The following is a 12,319-nucleotide window of genomic DNA, read 5'->3' as shown; positions in this document are numbered from 1 at the left end:
CCTTTGAGTTCCTCATCTGTAACATGGGAATAATAATCTTTAATCTTGGAAAAATGCTGTGAGGATAGAATGAAACTGTCATTTATCAATTGCTAAAGGCTGTAGAGATGAGAGTCATGACTTCCAAGGGGTGCATAATGCAGGCACTGACGTCAGACTGCCAGGTTTGAACCTCACCATACCTCTGTCACCTCACCTGTGAAGCAGGGATAACAATGGTACCTACCTCATTGTCATGAGAATCAAATAACCCAATACACGGACAGCACATTTAATAGTATCTGGCTATTGTAAGTGCTGGAAATGTGTCAGCACCTAGCACAGAGCTGGTGCTCACTCCTCTCTGTGGTCCGTGTCCCAGGACCCAGCCCCACTGCAGAGCTCCTGTCCCAGCTTGCCCGGCCTGTGGCTTCTGGCCAGTTTTTTCTTACAGTAAAATCTGTTTTTTCCTCAAGCTGGTCCTTCCCAGGCATGCTGTTGTCATGGGAACCTACAGAGGCCGCCTGGGTTTGGGGGAGAAAGGGGTTGTGGATTAAAGCCAAAGAATCCTGCCACTGCTATTGCAGCCCCTGCCACAGTGGGGTAGCTACCATTCTAGCCCCCCAGAATGCAGCCAGATGGTGGGAGGGCCAGAAGGGGAGTTTATCTGGAGGCTCACTCCTGCCCTGGCCTCATCTGCTGTTAAGTGGGCCCCTAATCGCTTAGCAGCAGCTGAGTGGGTAAGACCCTGTGATTCAATACTCTCCGCCACCATTCCTCTAGCACCTTCTCAAAAATGGAGCCCGGTACTGAGCACCATTGTTTCCTTGTAGGGCTAAACAGCATCATGGCTTAGAATAGGGCTTTAGAATTGATTTCCTGCTCCTCTTCACCTTCAAGACAAATGCGCATCTCCAGAGTAGCGATAATATGCTTCATTTAACAGATGGGAAAACTGAGGTCTCAGGCACCCAAGTAACTACCTGAGTCATTCAGCTGGTGAAATGTGGAACTGAGACCTGGAACCCAGGTCTTTGGATCTTTGCCATTACCCTCAAATGCCTGGGATTGTAGAGAAACTTGCCCTGAAGTGGTGTGGGGGAGGGTGGGAGGGGACCAAGTTGGGCCCTATAACCTGGTGCATTCCCTTTGTCCCTCCTTTGGGAGTTGATTCTGAGAGGACAAAAAGCCACTCTCCTCTCCTCCCCCATTAAAATTCCACTCCTGGAAATTAAGGCAGACTGTTTATTTCTTTAAAGAGCAGAACATTAACACAGCAAGAGCCTTAAAGAATTCCATAAACTTGGACCTTATAATTCCTCTCCTAGAAATTATCCCAAGTTCAAGACCAGCTTAGCCAATAGGGTGAAACCCTGTCTCTACTAAAAATACAAAAATCAGCTGGGCATGGTGGCAGGCGCCTGTAGTCCCAGCTACTTGGGAGGCTAAGGCAGAAGAATTGCTTGAACCCAGGAGGCAGAGATTGCAGTGAGCTGAGATTGCGCCACTGCACTCCAGCCTGGGCGACAGAGGGAGATACCATCTCAAAAAAAAAGAAAGAAAGAAAGAAAGAAAATATATGCTTCAATTTGATGGGGTGAAATTATGTGTAATTTTCTCCTCTTTTCAGAGTTACCAAAATATTATACTTTTCAAGTAAGAAAAAAGAAACTCAAAAACTCACGGGATGATATAGAGTTAAGCCCTGGGCCCTATTTCTGAAACTATTATAAAGAAGTGGATGCGGAGAGTTCCAGCATCCCTCCCTCAGTCCTTGCCTCATTCATCCATTGAGCACATATTAAGAATAATATTTTTATTTATTGAATATCTAGTATATGTGTACATATCTCATTTCTAATTTTCACAATATTGTTTCATGAAATAGGTAAATTACTTAGGACTTCATTGGTTTTATTTAATAAAAACTCATGCTAGCTATTTAAGGGGGGATTTTTTTTTTTTTTATGCAGGGTCTCTGTCACCCATGCCGAATGCAGAGTGCAGTGGTTTGATCTTGGCTCATTGCAACCTCCGACTCCTGGGCTCCCACCTCAGTCCCAGAGTATCTGGGACTACAGGCATGTGCCACCACGCCCACCCAGCTAATTATTTGTTTGTATTTTTTGTGGAGACGGGGTTTCCCATGTTGCCCAAGCTGGTCTTGAACCCCTGGGCTCAAGCAATTGGTCAGCCTCTGAACTCCCAAAGTGCTGGGATTACAGGAGTGAGCCACTGCACCTGGCCTTAAGGAGATTTTGTTGTTGTTGTTGTTTAGGCTTACAGGTTTCTCAAAGGCTCAGTGCAGCTGGCTTCAGTCAGTCACTGAAACCAGGACATTAAATGTACAAGACCCTTTCTCCGCTTCCACCCTCTCTTCCTCTCTGGGCCTTTGCTTTCTCTGTACATTAGCTTCCATCTACTCTTATGCAAACCGCTTTTTCTGCTTACCAGCCATAAGGGAACATAGGGCTACTGATATACAGCCATTGGGTCTATTGTCAAGTCTTTCCATATGGGAAAGGAATCCAGTGTGACTCTCTCTGGGTTCCAGTTCCTAAGTGGGGACATAGCAGCTGATGGTGCCAACCTCTGGCCCAATCATCTGTGGAAAGCGGGCTGGGTCCTGTTGGGCTAACATGACGGCCAGAAACCACCATGGTCTCTGTGTGCATAGGGAAGAAAGGTCAGTTCCCAGAAAAGGCAGGGGAGAGTGGGTGGGTGGAGATGATCAGGTGATTGAAAAGGGAAATCAATATATGGAGACATGGTAAGTATCATGATGCCTGTCTCTGAGGATGAGGACTCTGAGGCTCAGAGAGATTGGCTGACATCCTTAAGTTTTTACAGCTTGAAAAGAACACAGCTAGAATTCAAACCCATGCCTGCATCTCTCCAAAGTCCACTCCATCACACCCCCCACACATGTGCTGATAAATGCAAGTTGGCCAGGCTAAGAGTGTCCAAGAGTAGATAGTACGTGTAGAGGCCTGGAGGCAAAAAAGAACTGTGGGTCTAAGGAGCTGAAAAGAACACGAAGAGAGAGGAGGACTATGGAGGGAGATGTGGCCAGAGCTGTAGGCCAGGTCAGATCAAGCCCTTATTAAGGGCTTATTAATAAGGAGTTTGGACTTCAACCTGAAGGCAGTGACACTCAGCAGAGAGCATTATGGAATAACAATTTGTGTTTTATGTTATTTATTTATTTTGGAGACAGAGTCTTGCTCTGTCATCCAGGCTGGAGTGCAGTGGCATGATCTTGGCTCACTGCAACCTCTTCCTCCCCAGTTCAAGCAAATCTCGTGCCTCAGCCTCCCCAGTAGCTGGGGCTACAGGTGTGCGCCACCACACCCATCTAATTTTTTGTATTTTAGTGGAGATGGGGTCTCATCATGTTGCTCAAGCTGATCTCAAACTCCTGAGCTCAGGCAATCCACCTGCCTCAGCCTCCTAAAATGCTGGGATTACAGGTGTGAGCCACTGTGCCAGGCCAACAATGTGTATTTTGGAGGAAATTCTCCAGTTACAGTGTGAAAGATGGACTAGAGGGGTCAGGATGGGTTTGGGAAACCAGGAGGAGGTCCCACGACCCTAGATGAGAATGATGGTAGCTAGGACCAGGGTAGGGATGAAGAGAGGTTGAAGTCAGAGTTGAGATATAATGGAAGGTAAGATGGACAAGACTTTGTGTTCATTGATTGGAGTTGGGGCCTTTGGTGATAAGGGAGAAGGAAGTCCTAACAAATCTCATGTGCTTGTTGGCTAGTAATACCATTCTTGGAATATTGAGGACAGAGCAGGTTTGGGGAGTTCTGTTTAGGACTTGATGAGTTCGAGAGGCCTGGGAGCCATCCGAGGAGCCATCCAGAAGGATCTGGGCCTTGAGGTCTGGATCTCATGAGGGAAGCGTGGGCTGGAGACACAGATCTCAAAGTAATCAAAGGCAAGGCATGATGTGCTCACCCAGGAGATCTGTGGAGAGGGAGCAGGGGACCTGGGCACTAGCAACACCAGCATTTAAAGGAGAATCACAGAGAAACCTACAAAGAAATCTGAAGAACGCTGCAGAGAGGTAGGAGGGAGATGAGCTCAGTGAGGTAGGAAAGCCAAGAGGCAGAGTGGTCAGTGGAATAAAGAAGGACTGGGAGGGTCCACTGGATTTAGCAACAAGACCAGTGGTGACCTCCAAATGATCAGTTTCCATGGCAAAGTCATGGGGCGTGGGCTGAAGAGTGAGTGGGAGGTGAGAAGCCTGGCTTTTCCAATAAATGTGAGCAAGAAGGGGAGGAGGAGGGAGACCAGAGTGGCTGGACGGGTGTGGGCTTGAGGGTTTTTGCAGCCAGTTGATGCCTTGTGGGAAGGACCTCATGGAGAAGAGTAAGTTGAGAATTCATTGAGAAGAGTGAAAGGTCATTAAGATTGAGGAACCTGAGGCCAGGTGTGGTGGCTCACACCTGTAGTTCCATCACTTTGGGAGGCCGAGGTGGGCAGATCACCTGAGGTCGGGAATTTGAGATCAGCCTGACCAACATGGAGAAACCCTGTCTCTACTAAAAGTACAAAATTAGCCGAGCGTGGTGGCACATGCCTGTAATCCCAGCTACTCAGGAGGCTGAGGCAGGAGAATCGCTTGAACCCAAGAGGCAGAGGTTGTGGTGAGCCGAGATCATGCCTTTGCACTCCAGCCTGGGCAGCAAGAGCGAAACAACATCTCAAAAAAAAAGAATGAGGAACCAGAAAGGGGGGCCTGAAAGGTAGAAGGAGGAAGTGATGGAGATGCAGGTGAGTTCATGGGTTTGGTTGATGTCTGCAACTGAGGGCATCTTAGGGCTTCCATTTTCTTTTTTCTTTTTTTTTCTTTTGAGATAGGGTCTCACTCTGTCACCCAGGCTGGAGTGCAGTGGCGTGATCTCAGCTCACTGCAGCCTCCACCTCCTGAGTTCAAGCGATTCTCATGTCTCAGCCTCCCGAGTATCTGGGATTACAGGCGCTCACCACCATGCCTGGCTAATTTTTCTATTTTTAGTAGAGACAGAGTTTCACCATGTTGGCCAGGCTGGTCTCAAACCGTGACCTCAGGTGATCCACCCGTCTCAACCTCCCAAAGTGCTGGAATTACAGGTGTGAGCCACCGTGCCCGGCTTAGGGTTTCCATTTTCTTTACAAAGAAGCAAAGTCAGCGTGGGGTGTTTCAGTTGTTGGAGAAGTATAGAATGTTTGAAAGAGACTTATTGGAGGATCTGAGAGCCACAAAGAGGGTTGTGACTCTCAGATCCTCCAATAAGTCTTTTATTAGAGGAGTGATTGTGATAAATCTGTTTTTGTGGTTTTACCTCAATACTATGGGATTGGATTCTCAAATTCATACCTGAAATACAATAAAAATGCAAATCTGGAAGAATTGTGGAAAGACCAGCTCGAATACTGAATATTGATCAAAAAAATAAAAGAAGAAAAAAGAGAAGTAATTTTATTCATCTCAGGTACATACAGTAACAAAATATTACCTAGTGGTTGGGAGAGAATCATTTGTAATTAGCATAGAAATTGTTTGCAATGTAAATGAGTGTTTCTGAAGTACTTGACTATGCTTAAAAACAGTACTTTAGTATTTTAAGAATTCCCCTTGTGGGGTGAAACCACTTTATATCTATTTTAAGACCTTGTTAAGTCTGCTTAAATGTAGTTAATTTTTTTTTTCTGGAAAAGATACCGGCTATATCAGAAAACAGTTTCTGGCAAAGGTAAGATTGTGCAACTGCACACTGCACAAGCGCTTTCCAAAGGCCATTTCCACCAGAGAGCAGATCTGATTGCTGGAGATTGTTACTAAGGGAACAGTGGGGCATGAATATAAATTTCATTTCTCTAAAGACCTAACTAAAGTATTGATCCAAAGGGAGCAGCCAGTGAATACAGGATGAAGAGTCTTTTTCTAATTGAAATAAATAAATATAAACATAGAAATATACATATATATAATCCCAGGTTTTCACCTTTTCACCTTGCCTTTCAAATCTCTCCTATTTAGCTGCGGCCCAGATGAGGAGGCCAGGGAGATAAGACAGCCAGGAACTGGGGAGCAAAGCAAGAGGTGTTGACACCAAGCCGGCCTGCAGCTCTGCAGAACTGAAGCTGCGAACACTATCGGCAAGGATAGCGTACTATTGTTAGCATTATTTTTATTATTGAACAACAATTCTGGCCAGGCCTGTGGTCCGACAGGATCACAGTCCTCGCACCCACCTCCTTACATATCATCCCCATTTTGAATAGGAGGAAACTGAGTCCCTGGAGGTTCTGTTCTGTTTCATGCCCAGGATCTCAGGCTCTGCAGTTGTTCGTTTTTTTTTTTTTTTTTTTGCCTTCTCCCTCTGTGGTCCTTGGGTTAATTATGGGGTAACATGTTATCATCCTTATCCTGTGTAAGGTAGCAAGGCCTCTTTTAGATTTTATTTTCCAGCTCCTTCTCCAATCCCTCTTTCAATCTCCATCTTTCTTGCTCCCCTCACCCCAGGCACTCTAGTGAGCTTGCTCCATGTCCTAAAATGTATGCATATCCTTGCTAAGGACATAATGTTGTTTTGAATATGTATGCATTCTAAACTTATATAAAAGGCATTGTGTTATAACCCTCATTCTCTTTATTTGCCAATCAATTCTGTATTTTTAAGGTCCATCTATGTTGCTGCATGTATATCTGATTAATTGCTTCCAATGGATGACATCATATTCTGAAAGACTCATCCACAACATTTTGCTTATCTATTCCCTTGGAGATGGACACCGAGGTTGGTTCCAGTTCCCTGCTACCACAAGCAACAGAGTGTTGAACTTCCTCATGTGCCTTCCTTTGCGGACTTGTCAATTTCTAGGAGATATATGGCTGACCCTTGAACAAGGTGAGGTTTGGGGTGCTGACCTCCCACGTGATCAAAAATCTGTGTACGACTTTTGACTCCCCCACAATTTACCTAATAATAGTCTATTGTTGACTGGACACCTTACTGAGAGCAAACAGTCAATTAACACATATGTATGTTATATACACTACGCATTGTATTCTTAAAGTAAGCTAGAGAAAAGAAAATTTTAAGAAAATCATAAAGAAGAGAACATATATTTACTATCCATTAAGTGGAAGTGGATTATCATAAAGTCTTCATCCTTGTCTTTCATGTTGAGTAGGCTGAGAAGGAGGAGGAAGAGAAGGGGTTGGTCTTGCTGTCTCCATAGTGGCAGAAGAGGAAGGAAATCTGCATGTAAGTGGATCCATGTAGTTCAAACTTGTGTTGTTCAAAGGTATACACTCAACTGTACACCCAGCAATGGTATCATGAAGCCAAATGGCATAGGAATACCCACTTTTACTAATGCTAAAAAGTCTATGCCAGTTTACACTTCCACAAGAACTCTACAAAAGTTCTTATTCCCCCACACCCTGTCAACTCTTAGCATTATCCACTTTTCTAATTTTGCCATTGTGATGGATGTTAGTTGATATGTCATTTATGTGTACATTTCTCTGATTACTAGGGAGTTTGAGCATTCCATTCTATACTTCTTAGCCATTTGGGCTCCCTCTTTTGTAAATTAACTCTGCATGTCTTTTGCCCGTTTTTCTCTTGGGTCTTACTGATTTGCAGTAGTTTTTTTTTTTTTCAGGAGTTTTTTATATATTGTAGATATTAATGTCTCAATAGTTTTAAGGATTGTAAATATCTCCTTCCACTCTACCATCTATGAGTTTTATTAATTTTTCAATGTTAAATATAGCTATCAGGTATAATTGAAGAGTGAACTGATATATTCATATTTTGTTTTACAGTTTGTGCTTCAAGGGTCTTCTTTTTTTGAGATGGAATTTCGCTCTTGTTGCCCAGGCTGGAGTGCTGTGGCACAATCTCAGCTCACTGCAACCTCTGCCTCCCAGGTTCAAGTGATTCTCCTGCCTCAGCCTCCCGAGTAGCTGGGACTACAGGCGCATGCGACTGCGCCTAGCTAATTTTTTGTATTTTTAGTAGAGACGGGGTCTTACTGTGTTAGCCAGGATGGTCTTGATCTCCTGACCTCATGATCTACCCGCCTCAGCTTCCCAAAGTGGTGGGATTACAGGTGTGAGCCACTGCGCCCAGCCAAGGGTCTTCTTTCCCCAACCCTGGGTCACAAGGATGTTCTCTTACATTTTCTTTTATTAGCCTTATTGTGTAGCCTTCTAAGTTTTAGACCTTAATCCATGTGGAGTCCATCTTTGTATATGATGTAAGGGAGAGGCCCAACTGCATTTTCTGTCTGAACAGTGATCCAGTGTTTCCAATGCTATCTAAACAATCTAGCCTTTCTTCACTCATATGTTAACAGCTTTATTGAGATATAATTCACATACCATACAATTCATCCATTTAAAGCACATAGTTCAATGACTTTCAGTATAGTCACAGAACTGTAAAACCATTATCACAGTCCATTTTAGAACATTTTCATCACCCCCTCAAAAAGCCCTGTATTTTTTAGCTATCATCTTCACCCTTTTTTTTTTTTTTTTGAGACAGGGTCCCACTCCATCACCCAGATTGAAGTGCAGTGGTATGATCTTGGCTCACTGCAGCCTCTGCCTCCCAGGTTCAAGCAATTCTTGTGCCTCATCCTCCTAAGTAGCTAGGATTACAGGCATGTGCCATGATAACTGGCTAATTTTTGTATTTTTAGTAGAGACAGGGTTTTGCCATGTTGGCCAGGCTGGTCTTGAACTCCTGACCAAAGTGCTGGGATTACAGGTGTGAGCCACCGTGCCCAGACTTCACTAATTTCTGTTGAAATCTTCATCACATGTCAGTTTTCAGATGCATATGGATCTGTTTCTGAGTTCTTTGTTTTTTGTTTTTTTGTTTTTAAGGTAGGATCTCACTGTCATCCAGGCTAGAGTGGAGTGGTGTGATCACAGCTAACTGTAGCTCTAGACTCTCATCAAGTGGGCTCAAGCAATCCTCCCATCTCAGCCTCCTGAGGAGCTGGGACCACAGGCATGTGCCACCATGCCTGGGTAATTTTTTATTTTTTGTAGAGACAGGGTCTTGCCGTGTTACCCAGGCTGGTCTCAAACTCCTGAGCTCAAGCAATCCTCCTGACTCAGACTCCCAAAGTGCTGGGATTACAAGTGTGAGCTGTTCCTGGGTTCTTTTTTTGTTTTGAGACAGAGTTTCACTCTTTCACCCAGGCTGGAGTGAAATAGTGTGGTCTTGCAACCTCCACCTCCTGAGGTTCAAGCAATTCTCCTGCCTCAGCCTCCCGAGTAGCTGGGATTATAGGCACCCACCACCATGCCTGGCTAATTTTTATATTTTTAGTAGAGACAACGTTTCACCATGTTGGCCAGGCTGGTCTTGGACTCCTGACCTCAGGTGATCCACCCTCTTTGACCTCCCAAAGTGCTAGGATTACAGGCGTGAGCCACTGTGCCCAGAATATTCCTGGGTTCTTTATCATGTCATATTTGTCTATTTGTCTACTTGTCTGGTACTATTCTATTTTTCTGTGGCTTGTCTTATTGTATTCTGGGGCACTTCTTCCCCTTTGCACTTCTTCACAACAGACTTGGCCAAATTCACATATCGTTTGACCCGGGAATTCCACATTTTAGAATGTATTTAGGATATATTACAGAAATACTTGAATAAAGCAAAGTGATGTACACACAGATTTATTCACTACAGCCTTGGTTGTAATGGCCCCAAACTGGAAAAAAGCAAAACTTCCAAAAATAGGGAACTGGTACATTCAAAGAGTGGAACACTCCACTGTTTTAATTTTCTGTAGACTAATTCTTGCTTTGTTGCCCAGGTTGGTCTCAAACTCCTGGGGTCAAGTGATCTGCCCATCTTGGCCTCCCAAAGGGCTGGGATTACAGGCATGAGCCACCACACTCAGTGTTTATTTTTCTTTTCTTTTTCTTTTTTTTTTTTTGAGAAAGAGTCTTGCTCTTGTCACCCATGCTGGAATGTAATGACACAATCTCTGCTCACTGCAGCCTCTGCCTCCCAGGTTCAAGTGATTCTCCTGCCTCAGCCTCCTGAGTAGCTGGGATTACAGGCACGCACCACCACGCCCGGCTAATTTTTGTATTTCTATTAGAGACGGGGTTTTGCCACGTTGGCCAGGCTGGTCTTGAACTCCTGACCTCATGATCTGCCCACCTCCCAAAGTGCTGGGATTACAGGCATGAGCCACAGTGCTCGGCCTATTTCTTTATTTTTTTCGTTTCCACACTGCTCCAATGTAGATGCATTGACTTTTGACTCATGTGAATGTATAACATATTCAGAAAATAATCTAAAGAAATTGGCTTAGCTATTCATGAACTTACCCTCTTCCATATAAATTTAGAATAAATTTGTTGAATTACTAAAACAACAGGTAGACTAGGCGTGGTAGCTTGTGCTACTTGGAGGCCCAGGTGGGAAGATGACTTGAGGCTGGGAGTTTGAGGCCAGTCTGAGCAACATCTCAGTAAGATCTCCTTCTCTTTTATTATTTTATTTTATTTTATTTTATTTTTAAAGACAGGGTTTCACCATGTTGGTCAGGCTGGTCTTGAACTCCTAACCTCAGGTGATCCGCCCGCCTTGGCCTCGGCCTCCCAGAGTGCTGGGATTATAGGCATGAGCCACCGTGCCCAGCAAAATCTCTTTCTCTAAAAAAAAGTAAAAGTAAAAAAATTTAGCCAGGATAGTGACATGCACCTGTAGTCTCAGCTACCCAGGAGGCTGTCTCAGGATTGCTTGAGACTAGGAGTCAGTGACCAACCTGGGTGATACAGAGAGAACCGGCCTCAAAATAAATAAATAAATAAAATCCAACAAAACAGCTGGAATTTTGGTTTTGTTTTTTGAAACAGAGGCTCGCTCTGTCAGCTCACTGCAACCTCCACCTTCCAGGTTCAAGTGATTCTCCTGCCCCAGCCTCCCGAATAGCTGGGATTACAAGTGTCCGCCACCATGCCCGGCTAATTTTTTGTGTCTTTAGTAGAGATGAGGTTTCACCATGCTGGCCAGGCTGGTCTCAAACTCCTGGCCTCCAGTGATCTGCCCACCTCAGCCTCCCAAAGTTCTGAGATTACAGGAGAGAGCCACTGCACCTGGCTACAACAGCTGGAATTTTGACTTGGATAAAACCCTTTGCTCTTGACTCTTCTGCTCCTTCCATCAAGATTCAAAAATCCAATGAGAGATGTGAGGGCCTGAAGCCAGAATAAGGCCCTGGCTGGGTGGCAACCAGGACTGGAAAACAGTTAATACAGAAGAAAGTTTCCAAGTTGTATATGCTGGCTGTTGGTTTTCTTTTCTTCCTTTCTTTCTTTCTTTCTTTCTCTCTCTCTCTCTCTTTCTTTTTCTTTCTTCTTTTTCTTTTGGACAGGAAGTAGAATTTATTGGTGAATATGAAGAGGGGGCAGCACAGTGGAAGCCCTCATGAATGCAGGCCCTCCCACTTGTCCAGAGGGCCACGACTGGGGATGTACTTAACCCCACGGCCATCTGGGATGAGCCGCTTTTCAGCCACCATGTCTTCAAATTCACCGGCATTGAACTTGGTGAAGCCCCACTTCTTTGAGATGTGGATCTTCTGGCGGCCAGGGAACTTGAACTTTGCCCTGCGCAGGGCCTCAATCACATGCTCCTTGTTCTGCAGCTTGGTGTGGATGGACATGATCACTTGGCCAATGTGAACCCCGGCCACAGTGCCCTGGGGCTTTCCAAAGGAACCTCACATGCCTGTATGGAGCCTACATAGGGGTAGTGCAAGGTCAGAGGCATGAACATACATCTGAAAGGCCTATCTCCAAGGTCTCTTAGAGCAACCCATACAAGAAACAGGCTGCATTACACTACCAAGGAAGCTGCTGTTTGCAGCCATTTCACACTGGGCCCCCATGAGGAAAGGAACCCAGGTGGACGCTGGCCATTTGGAACCATCTATTCCACTTTTCTATTTGCCTTACTGTTTTATTAAGGAATTACATCTCTGGAGAAGAAGGGGACAGAATCATTGAATATACATTCTTTTTTGAGACGGGGTTTCACTCTTGCTGCCCAGGCTGGAGTGCAATGACACGATCTCAGCTGACACCGCAACCTCCACCTCCCAAGTTCAAGTGATTCTTCTGCCTCAGCCTCCCAAGGAGCTGGGATTACAGGCATGCGCCACCACGCCCGGCTCATTTTGTATTTTTAGTAGAGATTGGGTTTCTCCGTGTTGGTCAGGCTAGTCTTGAACTCCCAACCTCAGGTGATCCGCCCACCTCGGCCTCCCAAAGTGCTGGGATTGCAGGCATGAGCCACCGTGC

General features: G+C 45.0%; 1 pseudogene; it reads right to left on the bottom strand.

Annotated features, from left to right (window-relative positions):
• Positions 1 to 11,806: 11,806 nt before the first annotated feature.
• Positions 11,807 to 11,934, bottom strand: LOC135275522 (small nucleolar RNA SNORA70; annotated as a pseudogene).
• Positions 11,935 to 12,319: the final 385 nt, after the last annotated feature.

Source organism: Aotus nancymaae, unplaced genomic scaffold, assembly GCF_030222135.1.
Source record: "Aotus nancymaae isolate 86718 unplaced genomic scaffold, 86718_ANA_hifiasm-v0.15.2.pri h1tg000016l, whole genome shotgun sequence".
Lineage (NCBI taxonomy): Eukaryota > Metazoa > Chordata > Mammalia > Primates > Aotidae > Aotus > Aotus nancymaae.
The sequence above is the reverse complement of the archived record's forward strand: the minus strand, read 5'-3'. Positions and strand labels throughout refer to the sequence as shown.